Genomic DNA, 18411 nt, shown 5'->3' with positions numbered 1-18411 from the left:
CTCTCCCCATCTCCCCTTACCCCCCCTCCCACCCCACCCCCCAGAACGGTCCTCTCTCTCAGTTCTTCTCCTGGATCTTTCAAGGAGGTAATGCAGGAAAATGCCTTCCTTCTAAGTTAAATTAGTTTCATGACGTGCTTCTCCTTGTCCAGAGAGTTAAAATGGTTACTTTTTAGGCATCAGATTAGGCAAAGTATATCGGAGAGTAGTGAGCGGAGTCTGCAAGCTGTTTTCATGAGTCACTGTCAGAGAAACTGTCGAAAAACGAAAGCCGCACTTCTAGGTTTCAGGCGGTGGGAAAGAGGGGAGGTGGAGAGGAAGGATGTACGTGACCAGGAACAGTAGGACAGCACTGGCTCCAGAGGAGGCCTGCTTCTGGGGCAGTCTCTCACTTACATTGTGCTCTGGATCCATAGAGACCTGAGAGAAGTGAGCTTGAGGAGGCCAGCGATGCTGCTGCATCCCAACACGTGTAGCGGCTCATTATCCTATACCGTCTCCACACCAAGGGACAATCCCAAAGCCACCCCTCTCCTTCCCACATGGCATGTAACTGAGACAAAACACCCATTCCACAGTGCCCTTAGTCATGCTCACAATTCAGAGAGAAGACAGTCACTGTCTCCACTCTGCAGATGAGAAGACTGTGGTTCACACAAGCTTACTAACTAGTCAGGATGTGAGCATCGCAGAAAGAGAAAGATACACATATTCTTTTAGGGGAATTCACTAATTCTGGCTTCAATTTTCTGCTATTATCCTTCCAACATTTTATCAAGGCTGGCCAGAACCTAGTGATATAAATATTTCCAGGCCCAGAGCATATTGGTTTACTGACTTTTAGTAGCGGAAAATCTCCAGTAGCAGCTGAGTTGGTATTAATAAGGAAAGAACACGTTCAGTGTGAAAGAGAAAGCCCTTTCTGAGCAAAAAGAATTTACTGATCTCACCCTGACTGGGTCTTTAAAGAGAGGACTCTGAAAGGCAGGTTTTTCATGTACACTGGCATTTTTAGTGGCCAGTTTTTTTAAATTAATTTTGTGTTCTTTCCTTAATAACACTAACTCAATTTTTTAATACACTGTGTATTAGTGGCTTTCTTCTCTTGGATTGGTAGGGGCAGAGCGCGACTGTGTGGAATGGATCTCAAAGTCAGGGCAGTCAGTATTTATGAAGTGGGAGCCACTAAATGGTTCTGCCGTAGACCAGAATGACAAACGTTTTGATCCAGAGAAAGTCCTGTGACTCTGAAGAAGCAAAGACGGGATACAAGGAGGCTTTTAAAATGTTCTCTAAAAGGTTCTTTCCTCGTAGCATCAATGAGAAAACGAAGCATTCGACAGCCTGTTTGCAGTAGTTAAAATATTCATGAACTGGTTCTTTCTACCAATCATACGCATTGCAAACTCGTACAGCTACTTTTCTTAAGTTCCTTAGGCATGATTTTTACCTCTCTTTTTGTCTCCTTCCTACCATACAATTTAAAGCCATGTCTTAAACAAGAGTTCTGTCTCAGGTCTTCCGTGCCACAGGGTTCTGAATTTGAGAATTCTGTTCCTCCCTTCCTCAGAAAACAAAAAATAAAATTGTAGTGATGTCCAACAAAATCCTAATTACACTTTTTTTTTAAGGAATCTTTGTCTGCCCCATTGCCAAAGGAGCAGCTGACCTCAGTGGTTGCCAGGCAACACTGTCCACATCCAGGCGTTTGCCCAGTGGCCTTATGGAGTCTGTGGTGACTCAAGGCTGGGAAGCGTGGTGCAGCTCTGCCTGGCACTGGGGCGGGAGGCTAACAGGATACGTGCAGCATCGCGGGCAGTATTGGCCAAGATCAGGCCTGAAGTGAACCCTTGCGGCTTGAAGATTCCCGAGCAACACAAGTCCTTTTTTGAGAAGTGGAATAATTTGTTTTTGGCAAAACACTGTTTCTTTTTTCGAGGGTGAGAAGAAAAAGAGTGTGGGAAAAGCTTTGGAAATCTTGCAAGACCTCTTGGACATGGACTATGTGTTACAAAACATATTTTTGACGAGTTAAGTGTTAACCAACCAAAAACAGACAGATTGTCTTTCCCATGTTGGCTTCAAACTGCAGCGGAGTAAGTGCCGTTGCTGAACACCCTGAGAATTTGCCGAACCCTGTCATTTTCAAAAGCTTGTCAAGAAGCCCAGAGCACAAGAGGCCAGAACGGAGTTGCCTGCCCCTTTCTGCAGGATGTGTGCAGCCTTCTGGGAGAGAGGGAGGGAAAAAAATGAACAATACCAAATCAAAGAGTTCCAACTGTCAGTGAAGGGTGGTCCAGAAAAAAAGCTTTCAAAGGAGAAAAAGATTCGTTAGAAAACATAATGAGTTCTCTTTGTCATTGAAAATACATCCAAAGATGTATTTCATGACTACTTTTGACAGGCAATGATCTGAATATTTGATGGACACAGACATTCTTTCTTGTCCTCAAACAGCTCTTAAAGACTCCCCGAGGAAACGGAGCTGTAAGCAGATGATTACAATGCATAGTAATGGTATAGAATTCAAGGTAACAAGAAAGGAAATGCTAACGCTGGTGAGCCTGGAAAAGATCTCGAAGAACTGAATTGTCAGAGCTTTCTTTTTAATTCGTTTAATTTTTAATTGGCACATAAAAGTTGAACGTGTATGGGGTTCCCTGCAATGTTCCTACACATAGTAGTCAGGCCAAGGTAAACCTCTAGCTCCTCAAATAGTTATAATTTCTTTGCCACGAAAATATTCTAAATCTCTCCTCTAATGCTGCTGGGAAATAAAGTGCACTATTGATGTCTCCATAACCCTATAGTCCCCTAGAGCTCAGCTTCTCAGAGTGTGATCTTGGCCTCCTAAGCATCCTATGCCTAAATGCAGATTTAAAAAGTTTTAGGAAGAGTAGGTTTTTGAGCATGAAATGACAAAAAAAATTAACTCAAAATCAATGTGTAACAAACTCAGGGTGTGGATGGTGGTGTTCCCAGTGCCGCATCTCGTGACTTCCCTATAGCTTTAGCTCTGAGCTCACACCACGCACCCCCTCCATTGTCCACCCTGGAGTACCAGTCCCTGGAGCACTCAGCTCAGATCCCAGACAAGTGGGTGCTGTAATTCACTTGGATTTTTACTGCACATACATTCTCTGTTCTTGCAGAAACATGATTGCGTTTTACAGACTCACGTCAGGATATCTGTAGGGTATAGTGTGTTAGAATGTTTGGTTTTTAAAACCTTTGGGTAAGCTTCCATTAAGAAATTATTAAATTAATTCTGGCTTAGTCCTATCTTTCAATAATTTGTGAAATAGCCTTAAATAGATTGATATTATTTTGTACTATGTACTTACAAATTCAGCATTCTCAGCACTGACAATTATGAAATAAAATAAAACAGTGTTGACTCTGACAAACACTGGAGGTGCCCTATGTCTAGGAACATCAAGTATCCAGCCTATTCAGTTCTTTAAGTGAAAATAAACAAGGAATACCCACCTCCTGAATGTGAATATTTGTTTCTACTTTTAAAAATGGTTAAAATATATATATATATATATATTCAAAATAGTTGTCTTAAAGCTAATTTCTCCGTGATTTGTTATCAGTAACTGATTTGCATACCTAGCTTATGGACTTGGATACCCGAGCACCGCATAATAATTCCTCAAACAAAAAAGAGTTATGAAGGAAGAGTTAAGAGACCCTACCAGGCTGGAGAGATGGCTCAGAGGTTAAGAACACTGTTCTTCCAGAGGTCCAGAGTTGAATTCCCTTCAACCATATGGTGGCTCAAAACCATCTGTAATGAGATTTGGTGCCCTCTTCTGGCCTGCAGGTGTACATGCAGGCAGAAGACTATACATAATAAATAAACAAATAAATAAACAAACAAATGCAGTCAAAGACTGTATACATTACACACACACACACACACACACACACACACACACACTCCCATTGAACCCTTGATCTCTTCTATGGAACTATGATGTTCTGCTTGCTCATTAGACCCTCTCTTCCCTTTACACCCCATACCCCTCCCACCCTCTGATACCCACTTCACAACTTTCATCTTCTTTATATTGTAAATACTTAGTGAGAGGATGTGACGCATGTCTCTCTGGCCCTTGCCTATTTCATTTGGCATGACAGCCTTCAGTTTTGTAAATGTTACCGCAAATGACATGACTTCTTTCTTTTTACGGTTGAATAGTGTCCAGCTGTCCGTAATGTAGCACACTTTCTCTATTTATCTATTAGTTAATAAATATTTGTTTTATCTGTCATGGCTATTGGGAATAGGGCTGCAGTCAACATGGGAGTTCAAATGCCTCGATATTTCTTTTGGATATAGATCAAGTAGTGAGGTTGCTGGGGAGAATTACTTGGGAGGTTTTGAGGAATTTTCATTCAGTTTTCAACAATGACTGTATTAATTTATCCTTACACCAACACTGTATAAGAGTTCCTTTTTTCCCACATCTTCACCATTTGATTTATTTATTTATTTATTAAAGATTTCTGTCTCTTCCCCGCCACCACCTCCCATTTCCCTCCCCCTTCCCCAATCAAGTCCCCCTCCCTCTTCAGCCCAAAGAGCAATCAGGGTTCCCTGCCCTGTGGGAAGTCCAAGGACCACCCACCTCCATCCAGGTCTAGTAAGGTGAGCATCCAAACTGCCTAGGCTCCTACAAAGCCAGTATGTGCAGTAGGATCAAAAACCCATTGCCATTGTTCTTGAGTTCTCAGTAGTCCTCATTGTCCGCTATGTTCAGAGAGTCCGGTTTTATCCCATGCTTTTTCAGACCCAGGCCAGCTGGCTTTGGTGAGTTCCCAATAGAACATCCCCATTGTCTCAGTGTGTGGGTGCACCCCTCGCAGTCCTGAGTTCCTTGCTCGTGCTCTCTCTCCTTCTACTCCTGATTTGGACCTTGAGATTTCTGTCCGGTGCTCCAATGTGGGTCTCTGTCTCTGTCTCCTTTCATTGCCTGATCAAAGTTAATATTCCTGGAAACAACCTAGATGCCCTTCAATGGAAGAATGGATGAAGAAAGTATGGAATATATACATATTAGAGTACTACTCAGCAGTAAAAAACAAGGACTTCTTGAATTTTGCATGCAAATGGATGGAAATAGAAAACACTATCCTGAGTGTGGTAAGCCAGACCCAAAAAAAGGAACATGGGATGTACTCACTCATATTTGGTTTCTAGCCATTAATAAAGGACATTGAGCCTATAATTAGTGATCCTAGAGAAGCTAAATAAGAAGGAGAACCCAAAGAAAAACATATAGGCATACTCCTGAATATTAACCGTCATTTGATTTTTTTTTAACTGAGGTAAAGTCTTCTGGGCGTCTTTGATCCATTTTCATGATGATTGGTGAGACTGAGTACTGTTCTCATATAACCATTTCCTGTTTGTATGTCTCCTTAACAGAGATGTTGTGTCTCTCTTTAAAACAAACTGCTGCTTGTGGTTTCATTGTTGAGTTCTGCCCTGACCCTTACCACCTTATCAGAGGCCGGCTTTCCACTTCTTTCTGCTTTTACTCTGTTTCCTTTAACTATGTGGAAGGTTAGTAACTGTTGCATACTCTGTGCAACTTTTTACTTTGTTTGGTTTATTTTGTTTTTAATGATGTTTCCTTCTTATGGCTTGCACATGTTAGGCATCCCTTAGCTCTTCCCAGCACTTTTATTTTTGGGGTGTGTGTGTGTGTGTGTGCGTGTTAGCTTTTTAGATAAAACCTTGCTATATAACTCATTCTGCCCTTAAATTTTCTGTGTCGTCCAGGCTCTGTCAGACTTTATGTGGATACAGTCATCCACACATTGGGCGCCATACTGTAACATGAGGGCCTGCTTGTTGCCCTGGCCGCCCTGCTAGCTTAGCCCCTAAATAATCACGCAGAAAGTCTGTATTAATTATAAACTGATTGGCCCATTAGCTCAGGCTTCGTATTAGCTCTTATAATGTATATTAACCCATTATTCTTATCTATGTTAGCCGTAATGGCTCAGTACCTTTTTCTGTGGGGCAGGTCACATCCTGCTTCTTCTGCGATCTGGGCAGGACTGTGGAAAGAGCTTCCTTTTCCCCAGAATATTCTTGTTCTCATTGCCCCACCTCGACTTCCTGTCTGGTTTTCCCGCCTATATTCCTGCCTGGCTACTGGCCAATCAGCATTTATTTAAAATATATTTGACAGAATATAAAATTGTCCTGCACCTGTGTTTGATAGAAGTCATCAGTGATGCTCTCTGGTCTTGGGTGTTTTTTTAATGGGGGAATTTCTACTACTGTGCTAATTCAATCTTGCAGCTCATTGATCCTCTCTGCTTCAGGTTTCCTTTTTCTTTACAGATGAACATTATTCCACTGTGCATATATGCCACATTTTCACAACCCATTCATCTGTTGAAGGACAATTAAGGTTCTTCTTCCCAATTCCTGGCTATTGTGAATAACCTCAAACTAAACATTGCCAAGCAAGGGTCTGTTGAGTAGGATATCTAGCCTAGTGGGCAAATGCCAATGAGTGGGCATAGGTTATATGGATGATTTATTTTTATTTTTATAGATATTCTTTATACTGATTTCCAGAGTGGCACATCAGATAACAATCCCCCTAAGAATGAATGAAGTTCCCTTTTCCCAACATCTTGCCAGTTTGACAAAAAGGGCTAGGGATCTAAACAGAGAATTCTCCATTGAAGAAATAGAATTGACTTCAATGGGGAATGCTCTGTCTTGATCCCTATCCCTTTTTTTCCAAATAGGGTCATTTGTTTCCTTGACTCTGTTTTATTCTGCTATTCAATCCTCATCATTTCTATTTGCAGTGTACAAATATCAGGTGGCTGTAGTTGGGAGTGCTCATATTTGGGTCTTTTATTTTATTCCATTGGTTTGCCTGTCTGTTTTGAGTCACTACCACGCTTTTCTATCACTATGGCTCTGTGATATGCCCTAAAGTGGCAGTTCCTAGAGTACTTCTTTTTGATCAGGACTGCTTTGCCTATCCAGGGTCTTTCCTGGTTCCATTTTAATTATAGGGTTTTTTTTTTCTATTTCTGCAAGGAATGTTGTGGGTATTTTGAATAGTATTGCATTGACTCTGTACATTGCTTTTGCTGGACCAGTTATTGACTTGAAAGCTTTCTCGCAGTCTAGCTCCTGGGGAATTCTATGAAAACTGCCAAGAGACTGATGTAAGTCATAGTTCTACGGCTCCTGTGAAGCACGAAAATGATCAGCACAGCACAACCCATGTAAAGGGACAGTAAGTGATATTCGCATGTTGGCAGTAAGCAACATATGTCCAAGTAGACGTAAAGTCTACTCAACAAGAAGGAAACCATGCCTAGTACTAGAAATCTAGACAACTTTGTTTGGCTAGGAAGGTCTTGAAACTTAGAAGAGATTCTATTACTGACACTTTGCTAGGTCCGCCTAATTCCTAGCTACACTCTAAATCTTATCTTTCTACTCAAAGATAAATGGAACTATTTCTCCTCAGAAGCCTCTTTTTACAGAAACTGGAGCCCTTCGCAGAAAATCACACTGGACACAATATGGAGCTCCACATTGGAAGGTGAGCCCAGCCACAATGGATATGTCTGCAGGGCAACTCCTGCATCTAAAGCTCAGGGAATATCTTGGAACAGGGGGAAAAAAATGTAAAAGCCAGAATACCAGGAAGTCACCATCTCTTCAAGAAATGACTACAAAAAAGAAAACAAAACCAAAAAAGTAAATAAATAAAGCCTCCATAACAGCTTCAGTCAAGCAAGATGCCCAAAGGAAAAAAAAATGCCAAGGTAAAGAAGGTGGCTCTGGACCCAGCCATTATGAAGAAACAGGAGGCCAAAAGGGTGGTGAATCCGTTGTTTGATAAAAGGCCTAAGAACTTCAGCAATGGGCAGGACATCCAGCTTTAAAGAAATCTCACTTACTTCTTCAGACAGTTCTGCTGCATCAGGCTACAGTGGCAAAGGCCTTTCTCCGTAAGTGGCTCAAAGTACCTATAGCCATTAGTCAGTTCACCCAGGCCCTGGACTAGCAAACAGATACTCAGATATTTGAGCTTGCCCACAGCTACAGACCAGAGACAAAGTAGGAGAAGTAAAGGCTCCTGGCCCATGCGAAGGAGAAAGCTACTGGCAAAGGGGATGTTCCAACTAAAAGACAATCTGTCCTTGATCAGGATCAATATAGCACCACCTTGGTGGAAAACAAGAAGGCTGAGCTGGTGGTGATTGCCCACGATGTAAACCCCATTGAGCTGGTGGTCCTCCCACCTGCCTTGTATTGAAAGGTGAGAGTCCCCTACTACATCAAAAGAAAGGCCAAGCTGGGGCGACTGGTCCACAGGAACATATTATGCATTACTGTTGCCTTAACACAGAATAACTTGGAAGACAAGGGTGCTCTGGCTAAACTGATGGAAGCTATTAGGATCAATTACGATGACAGATATAAGACCCACTGCCACTGAGGAGGCCATGTCCTGGGCCCTAGATCTGTGCCTCACATTGCCAAGCTGGAAAAGGCAAAGGCCAAAGAACTCACTATTAAACTTGTTTAAATGTACACTGCTTGGTTTTCTGTACATAAATATAATTACAAAAGTATACTCCACAAATAAACTCCAGAACAATGGCAATATCAGTAGATGTAGAATGCAAAACAGGGGGGCGGGGGTTGCGGAATCTCACACCTAGATATGCACCTAAATCTTAAGTTTATCTTAAGTATACAGAAATGTTCAAATTAAAGGGAGGACCAAACGTATTCTCTAAAACAACAATTCAAAGCAAGGTGACATACAGGATTGGTATCAGACAGAATTTGCATCAAGCAGAACATTTTAATAAGAATAAATAGTGGGTATGATATAGTCACAATAAAACAATAATTCTGAGTTTGACAGCTATAAAAATTTGCATGTGTCCAGCCAAAACTATTCAAAATATAGAAATCTTAGATTTACAAAATTAGGGGACAATAACAAATTATGAAGAAATTAGCCCAAGAATATCAGAAATTGAGGTTAAACCTATAAATCACTAGGAAGGAGAGATTTTTTTTTTGAACAGTTACATTGTGGATATCAAGAAATCTAGTATCCTGAATTTATCTTACTGGGAGTCCTGCAGTCAACAGATACAGAACATGTTTTTTGGTTTTGGTTTGTTTTTTGATTTGTTTTATTTTGTTTTGTTATTTGATAATCTTACAACTTTTAAATGGCAAATGAATGTTCTTGGGATATTTTCTTTAAACATGTGTTTTCACCTTCTTTTCCCTGAATTGCAAGCTCGATGACTTATGTCTTCCATGTGTCTCCTGAAGAGTCATCCAGCCGGTCAGAGGGTGTCTGCTGTGGCTGTGATTTGAGACTGATGCATCTCCTGGGACTGTCCCAACCTAACCTATGTCTTCCTTTTCAGCGTTTGAGGAGTCATTAGGAGCAGATTAAGTCACCCTGATACGAACTGAATTTAAACTTGTGGCCCAGACCTCAGAAATGTTCGCTTGAGTTTTCTGAAGGGAAAAGTTTTCCTGTGGGACCTTGGCTCCATTTAGAGTAAGACGTATGAGTTCAACCGCTATTTGTCTCTTTGGAAGTCTGCGAGATAGTACAAGGAATGCGGTAAACTCAACCCAAAGGTCATGGACATTCACCAGTACCCTTTGTCATCGCCACGTTAGCCTTCTATGGTCTTTTCCAAACATAGTTTAATTATCGCAGTTGGCCTGGGGAAATGTGGCCCCTGACCTAAGTCAATTACTCCAGGCCTCTATTACCCGGCTGGGATGCTTCCTGTTTTCACTTTCCCAGTGACGTAGAAAAATTAATATGCTGCCTTTGGAAGCGATAGCAATGCTATGGGCTTACTCTAGGCTGAGAACTCATTACGCCACGTTAACAGCCATTGTAACTACTGATGACCACATATCCTGCCAGACTCTCGACTAACCTGGTTTTATCTGATATTGCCAAAATCTTATAGCCAAAATTGGGATTTTTGCCTCGATTCAAGAAATTTGAGATGAAAGGGATTAAAAGTGACACCCGGAATGCCACATGACTGTGTGACAAATGTGTTAAACACAACTTTTTCTAAGTCAAATGTCACTTCTTCCTTCCTGCCGCCCAAGTCCATTTGGGTACATGGAGCTTTGTTGTATGGGAATGTGTTTCACTGTTCTGGGTCATCTTAACCACACCTGCATGTACCCAAATTACACATTAGGCAAAGGGAAAATTTTCTGGAGCCAGACAGATTGGGCTCACACTCTGACCTGTAGTATAGTATAAACTTTGCAATCTTGAAAAAGTTTCATTTCTTTGACTATAAAATGGGAAGGCGAATTTTACCCCAGGTTGTTGTAGGAATTTATATAGTACCCATAAATTCAAAGTATATAGAATAGCCTGGCGTGTATCAACGGGTCAAGAAAGCTTTGCTGCTAGAACATTGTCATTAATGGCATTTACCAGGATTGTTGGCAGTGAGGGCAGACTTTAATTCTTCTGACCTAAATAACTCATCCATGCTATGATACAAAGTTAATTTCAAGTAAAGGGAAGTAACTCCCTATTTGGGGATGGGCAGAGGACTATGTACTTACCACAACTAAGATTAGTAAGGCACAGTCTGGCCACAATGCCACATTTTCCAGAGGTCGGAAGGCTACCACTTCAGCCAAAATGGATTTTTCCAAAGTCAGTCTTTTCTCTTTTCGGTAGCCAGCTCACCAGTTCCTACTCATTCTTACTTCCATGTCCTCTGCCTGGAATTCCATCTGGAAAACAGTGAAGCAGACGTGTGATTTACCAAGAGCCCAATGCTGGCGACAACAGCCATCAATAAACCACGGCACCCAAATAGCCTCTCTCTTTCCTCCTTCCTCCAGCTGCCTCCCTTCAGTCTGTAACATCTGCTGGCTCACGCTCTGAACTTAAATGGGCAATGTACAGAAGGCTTCAGCACATGTCACGTAAAGCCGCAGGAAACCCTGGATAATTTGATCTGTCTCAATGATCTAGGGACGATGTCCTTGCAAGCATTCCTTTGTGGTCTCTCTGTTCCCACCCTTTTGTCTGAAAGTCCCTTGTCTTCCTTTGACTTCAGACTCTACCTGCTTCTCTTCATCAGTTTGAGGCACTGCTGTGTAAGCCTGCCTGATACTAATACTGTAGTGGTTTTTATAGGATAATTTGTTCCTCCCTTTAATTTTAACATTTCTGTATATTATTAGATTCAGATGCCTGTATTTTAAGACTACTTACTAAGGAAAGCAGCAAAAGGTGTGACTGGAGAAAGTAAAAGAAAGTAGAATGGTTCCTTCATGGTATACTAGAAATCACAATGCCATGACTGCACTGTAACTCCAATCCTCGGTTGAAGACTTAAGGGGGCTGGTGTCCTTAAAGAGATGTGATACTTGCCCTCTGCATCTAACAAAGTTAAAACTTAATGACCAGCACACACACACACACACACACACACACACACACACACACACCAGAGAAAGACACAAGATATAAAAAGAAAACAATAGATCAGCTTGGAGACATGGAAGCTAATTTAAACAATCAACATATTGGAAAGAAGTTTCACCAAAATGCTTGGAAGAACACTAATAGAAGTAGAAGAGACGTTTACAGAAATGAAGACCAACATACGTAGATTAGATATGGGTTCCAAATACCAAAAGGCATGAATGGAGATAGAGCCCTCCCATAGGCCCTGGTGTCATTATGACATATTAATACAATAAACTAAACTAAAAATATCTTAGACACTCTGAGGCTAATGGAGACAGACAACAGCTTAATTAAAGCTGTCTTCCAGCAGGAGGAGAGAGCAGTCACAGCTCTTGCAGTTTGTAGTCAGAGACACTGTTGTGAACGAATGAGAGAAAAATAAAAAGCATTTTCAAACTTGTGAAGATTTTGGAATTTGCTTATCCCTAGCAGTTAGCAGTTCCCACAAGACCCGTAAAAGAATAGACCTCTGAAAGAAGAAAAGAACAAGCCGGTGATGCTGGTGCTAGCCTTTAATTCCAGCACTAGAGGGGAAAAAAAGGTGGATCTCTGAGTCCAAGGCCAGCCTGATCTATAGATTGAGCTCAAAGACAACCAGGGCTACACAGAGAAACCCTGTCTCAAAAAAAAAAAAAAAATAGAGATAGTGGAATGAAATTTAAGAAATTACTGACCACATATTTTTTTTCTTTTTTAAAACAATCTGTTTTTATTTTACATACCAATCCCAGTTTTCTCTCCTCCCCCTCCTTGTCCCTCTACCTTCCCCCATCCAACTTCCTATCTATTCCTGGAAGAGGGTGAGGCCTCCCATAGGAAGCCAACAAAGTCTGTCACATCCCTTGAGGCAGGACCAAGGCCCTCCTCCCTTGTATCTAGGCTGAGCAAGGTATCCCTCCACAGGGAATGGGCTCCAAAAAGCCAGTTCATGCACTAGGGATAAATACTGGTTCCATAGCCATTGGCCCCAAAAATTGTCCAAGCCACACAACTGACACCCACATTGAGAGGGCCTAGTTAGGTCCTATGCAGGTCACCCCTCTATCAGTCCAGAGTCAGTGAGCTCCCACTAGATCAGGTCAGCTGTTTCTGTGGGTTTCCCCATCATGCTCTTGACCCCTTTGCTCATATTATTGCTCCTCCCTCTCCACAATTGGACTCCAGAAGCTTGGTCCAGTGCTTGGCTGTGGATCTCTGCATCTGCTTCCTTCAGTTACTGGATGAAGGTTCTGTGATGAAAACTAAGATCGCCATCAATGTGATTACAGGGGAAGGGCAGCTAAGGCACCCTCTCCACTATTTCTTATCCGGAGTCATTCCTGTCATTCTGGTGGATTTCTGGGAATTTCCCTAATGTCAGGTTTCTCACTAACCCCCTAATGGTTCCCACTATCAAGATATCTCTTTCCTTGCTGTCCCTCAACCTTCCTGATCCCTCGTGTTCTCCTCTCCCCTTCCTTTCTCCCTCTCCACTTTCTTTCCACCCTCTACCCACCCCTGACACACACACACACACACACACACACACACACACACACACACACACACTCCCAATTTACTCAGGAAACCTTGTCCATTTCCCTTCCCATGTATGTTTCTCTTCGGATCCTCCTTGTTTCCTGACTTCTCTGGAATTATGAACTATATTCTGGTTATCCTTTGCTTTAGGTCTAATATATACTTATGAGTGAATATATATATACAATATATTTTGATCTTATTCTTTCCCCTCCCCCAACTCCTCCCAAATCTTGCCCAGGTTTCTACCCACCTAACTTCATGGTCTCTCTTTCTCTTTTACTCTCTCTCAAAAGAAAAATGTATATATTCATACAGACACACATAAACACAGAATAGAGTCCATTTTGTGTTGAGCAAGAACTCCTTAACATGAGGTCTGCCCTAGAGTATGGCTTATATACCTAGTGAAACTTCCCTGGATAAATCTGATTTCCACTTTTTCAGAGGAGCTCAATTACAAATAGCTTTTTAGTTAGGGGTGGTACTTTTTGTCTACTTCTGCTGTGGGACAATGGTATGTACCCTGTCAATTGTGTTTTAATAAAACGCTGATTGTCCAGCAGCCAGAAAGTATAGGTGAAGCAACCAGGCAGGAATAAAAGCAGGGTGATGAGAACAGAATTCTGGTAAGAGGAAAGTTTCAGTCTGCAGTCGTCATCCAGACACAGAGGGAGCAAGATGTAACTGCCTCACCAAAAAAGGTACCAAGTTATGTGGCTAACAGACAGGAATTATGTGCTAATTAAGTTATAAGAATTAATAAGAAGCCTAAGGTAATAGGCCAATCAGTGTTTTATTAAAAATAATACAAGTGACAGGATAAAAGACCATTATCCCACAGCATACTTCCCCTTCTTAGTGCTTGGATTTTGTTTGGTTTGAGCTTTTGTACATGTTGTCTCAATCTCTGTGAATTTATATGTCTTATCAGTCCTTTGTGTCTGGAAGATGCTGCTTCCTTGAAATCATCCACCACCTCAGGCTCCTACAACCATTCCTTTTCCACATCTATCTTTGAACCTTGGGAGCCATGGCTAATGAAGGCATCCCATATAGGACTTAGTGCTTCAAAATTGCTCAGTCAACATTATCCAGTTGGGGTTTTTATGTTAATTCCCATCTACTGCAAGAAGCAGCTTCTCTGGTGAGGGCTTAGCCATTCTCTCAATATAATAAGATCTCGACAGTGCCTTCTCAAGCTTGGGAACCCTTTTTGTGATTTCTAATGACAGTAAACTGACCTCCAGTCACCTACCTTCCAAACTGATGTTCTACCTTGTAGTAGGAGACTGCTCATTCGTTTACCGGCCACCAACACCCAAACAATAACACAGAAACTATATTAATTACAACACTGTTTGACTAATAGCTTATGCATATTTCTAGCTAACTTATATCTTGAATTAGCCCATTCCTATTAATCTGTGTTTCTCCACGAGGCAGTGGACAACCAGGTAAGGTTCTGGTGTTCCAGCGTCTGTCTCCTTCAGCAGCTACATGACATCTCTTTGACTCTTCCTACTTTGTCTCTATATCTCTGCTTCAATTTCCTACCTGGTTTTATTCTGCCCTGCCTTAGGCCCAATGCAGCTTCTTTATTAACCAATGGCAATAAAATATATTAATACCATACAGAGGGGAATCCCAATCACTGGCTGGTATAGGAATCCTCTTTCTTCTCTCCAAGACATATACCAATCCCATGGTACACCCCCCCACACACAAATAAGTCTTGGGCATTTGAATGCTTGGTCCCCAGTTGGTGGCTGTTTGGGGAGAATTAGGAGGTATGGCATTGCTGAAGGAGCTATGTCTATCTGGGAGGCTTCAAAAGACTTAATTCATTTCCAGTTAGTTTCTCTGCCTCCTGCTAGTGACTTAAGGTGTGAGTTATTGCTCTTCCAGCCACCTGGTACCTGCTACCTCCTTTCCATCATCATGGGCTCTAGCCTTCTGAAACCTTAAACACCAGATACTCTTTCTTCTAGAAGTTCCCTTGGTCATGGTGTCTTATCACAGCAATAGAAAATTAACTAATACAGATACAATAGTTCCCTCCAAATTTGAGGATTCAAACCACGCGTCTTAAAGCTTCAGTTTCTAAACCAAGCAATTCATTGTGATCAAAAAAAGTTTGTGTACAATTAAGTTAGATCAAATTCTAAGTGAATACTTCTTTCAGGAAAATGTATTGCAAAAGAGTGGGAGCTCATAGTACCTAAATAAATCACATTTTCTCTTGTTTGTAACTTGTGTTCTATACAGCTGAAAGGTCTGTTCTAAGCAGCAACTTCATTTTAGGAGAATTCTTTCCTCTGCTTTCATGTTCCATTGAAAGTTCCTTAGCCACTCGAGACAACCTGCCTTCTGTTTAGCAAACCTTCTTTGCTTCCTCATCTTCTTATAGGGAGACTATTTACCTTTTCCTCCACATTTAATGTCAGTCCACATGAATATACTTCCCCAGGCCCTCAATCTCCAAAGGGGGTGTCTGCTCACATCCTGCATCCGCCCAGCCCCTTCAATGCCACCATCACCCTCACAGAACTCTCAGAGTAAATTGGATACATTGGCCTTTTCCATCACGACTGATATATGCGTATGTGTCTGGCAGGTTTATTAACAGCGGATTTAGATGCTAAGATAAAGTTTACATAATTGGGACACTCAGCAGATTAAAATATAGAAGGGAAAATTTGTTGGAATGATACCCATCCTCCTCCTACTCACGCAGGGATGTGATATGCAGAGCTAGAAGATGACAGGATGTGAGCCATAAATGAGGAGGGAACACGGGTCCCTGATTGAAACATCTCCTCCCACCCTCACTCCTCAGCACCAACACTGCATCACAGATAACTGCTGGACCCCTCTGGGACAGTCAGGAATGCCTTTGAATGAATCACGCTTTAAGACTAACTAATAGCCAAGTACCGAAGAGGCCAAACTACTTCAGCTCATGTGAAGTGCTTTGTCAAACGCTGCAATTTGCTACCAACTGAGAATACTTTCTCAGGAGACGCTGAACAATAAATAGGAAGAATGCCAAAAAGTCAACCGTGCTCAAAGGAGGGGCTGACGGGTTGTGGGCTATCCCAAGGGAGAAACCTAAAAGCCTACATCTCTCATTGCTACCTTTACCGTGAACTCCCAGCGCAGCTCTGCGGGGCTTGTGGCTCTGGACTCCAGTAGGCAACAGAGGACTTTGTACTATCTGCATTTTTATATTTATTTGTATGGTTATAAATCAAATTGAAAATTCTGAGCAAATGTAGCTTTTCTCTCAATTCAGTTATCCCGTGAACATAGCCTTCTTCTACACGTTCCAAATTCTGTTCTAAGTCTTCAAATACCCAAGAACCCGCCTTAGATTACATATCAAACTCCTTCCCCATTCAGCTGGAGAATAGTATAGCCATCGTGAGTGTAGGGATTGTTTTGAGCCTCTGGAATTTGATGCAAAGAACAGTAAAGGATAATAGTTTTCAGCTAATGAGGAGCAAATTGTAGACTCAGAGCATCTCTGCTGTCTTCTTTTTCAAAGTTACAGAGCATTCATTTGTGTGTGTGGAGGGGAAGGGGCTGACGTGTGTTCCACAGCTTGCATGTGAACGTCTGAGGGCTGTTTGCAGGAATTTGTTTTTTCCTTCCACCATATTAAACTCAAGCATCAGGCTTGGTGATAAGACCTTTTACCCATCAAACCATCTTGCTGGCCTAAAGCAGCTACCTTCTTGCTCAAACTGCATCTGCGTGGCATTGGATATCTTAGTTACTGTCTCCTTGTGACAGAAGCAACTTAGGAAGAAATGGTCTGTTTTGGCTCGTGGTCCCAGGGTCTTCTCTACCATATGGGAATCATAGCAGTAGAAACTTGAGGCAGGAACTTTGCATTCATGGCCAGGGAGCAGAGGGAGATGAATGCTATGTTTGGCTAGCATCTTCCTTTCTACAGTCCAGGAACCAAGGCCAGGGAATGGTGTCATATTACTCTAAACAAAAATTAAGGTGGGTTTTACCACCTTAATTAACATTATCAAGATAAAGCATGCCCAGTGACTATCATATCTAAATAATTTGGAGGCATGTCTCCTGGGTGATTCTGTCAGCATTTGCAGTACAGGGGAAGAAGGCAGAGCTACTCTCATCACCCACAGAAACATAAGGATTTCTCTTACACTTTTAGGGATCACAATTCAAGCCAAAGCATAATTTAGAGCTTTGATTGATGCAGAAAAGAATTTTAGGACTAGCAGGTTTATGGAGCAGAGATGGGGTTTAATAATATTTTAGCATAAGCTTAGACACAGAGTTAAGAAAAGAAAGGCATTTAGAAGAAAGTGAGACAAACACACAAGATCATGAGAGTAGGCTTTTCAAAGCGTCACGGCTCATTGGTTTTGACAGTAACTGTATATTTGATTCTTTAAAGGGTTACTGACACACTCTGAAATTCTAAAGTCCAAATCTCATCAGAAGCTGGAAGTGGAGGTGCATGCCTTTAAACTCAGCACTCAGGAGGCGGATGTGAATTCAAGGCCAGTCTGGCCTACGGAGAGAATTCTAGGACAACCAGGACTATTATATAGAGAAACCTTGTCTCATCTGAGATAGACTCAAGTCAGTATCATAGCCATGTGCTGCTAAAAAAAAATTTTAAAAATTATTTACATTCTTCCAACATATAATAGCATAAAGTAAGCATTCCTACTCAAAAAGGGAAGAATTAGAGATAGTGAGGAATGGTCTGACCAAACCATGACCAAGACCCATCAAGGAAAATGTTCAATACCTGGGACTTTTGACAGATTCACGTGGACTCCAGAGGCACTGGGTGGCCCCAACTTCCCAGTTCTGCAGATTGTTTCATAGACAATCTCTTAATGTACCTCCTCTCCATGTAGACAGCTTTCCTCCGCACATGTCCTGTGGTTCTCTAGTCTCCACTTGGGTCTCCAATTCAGAGTGGGTCTCACCTTCACAACTTCACACAGTGGCCTCTCCAGATCTCCTTCCAAGGACTCTGCTGCCCCCGCACGTTGCCTAGCCTTGAATGATCTTCAAAATGGATGTGCAAGACTCCCTGACTCCCTCGATCTTGCACGTTCTGTGTCCATTTTTTTTTTTTTTGAGAAGGTGCCATATGGACAGCATTACCAAGTTCTACTGACTGTGTCACACGAGGCCTGGACCCCTTAGACCACCCGTGTTACAATCCCAAAAGAATACTTTCCTAGGCAGCTGCTGTTTGTTGAAATAAGAGCGGCGGGCCTGCATCCCCAGGACCCTGCCGCCCACATGGCTAGCTTAGCTTATGCCCCGAAATAATTAC

General features: G+C 41.9%; 1 long non-coding RNA gene across 3 annotated transcripts in view; it reads left to right on the top strand.

Moving 5' to 3' along the window:
* LOC113458079 overlaps nt 1-18411 on the top strand; it is a 216908-nt gene that overhangs the window by 195187 nt on the left and 3310 nt on the right. The window contains exon 4 of one of the 3 annotated variants that reach the window (XR_003378516.1): nt 1632-3409. The exons of the other annotated variants lie outside the window; for them this stretch is intronic. This is a non-coding gene — a long non-coding RNA (uncharacterized LOC113458079). Of the gene's footprint in view, nt 1-1631; nt 3410-18411 lie in introns of those variants that run through there. 3 annotated transcript variants of the gene reach the window in all.

This window comes from Microtus ochrogaster, unplaced genomic scaffold, assembly GCF_000317375.1.
Source record: "Microtus ochrogaster isolate Prairie Vole_2 unplaced genomic scaffold, MicOch1.0 UNK2, whole genome shotgun sequence".
Lineage (NCBI taxonomy): Eukaryota > Metazoa > Chordata > Mammalia > Rodentia > Cricetidae > Microtus > Microtus ochrogaster.
This window is presented reverse-complemented; position numbering and strand designations above follow the sequence as displayed.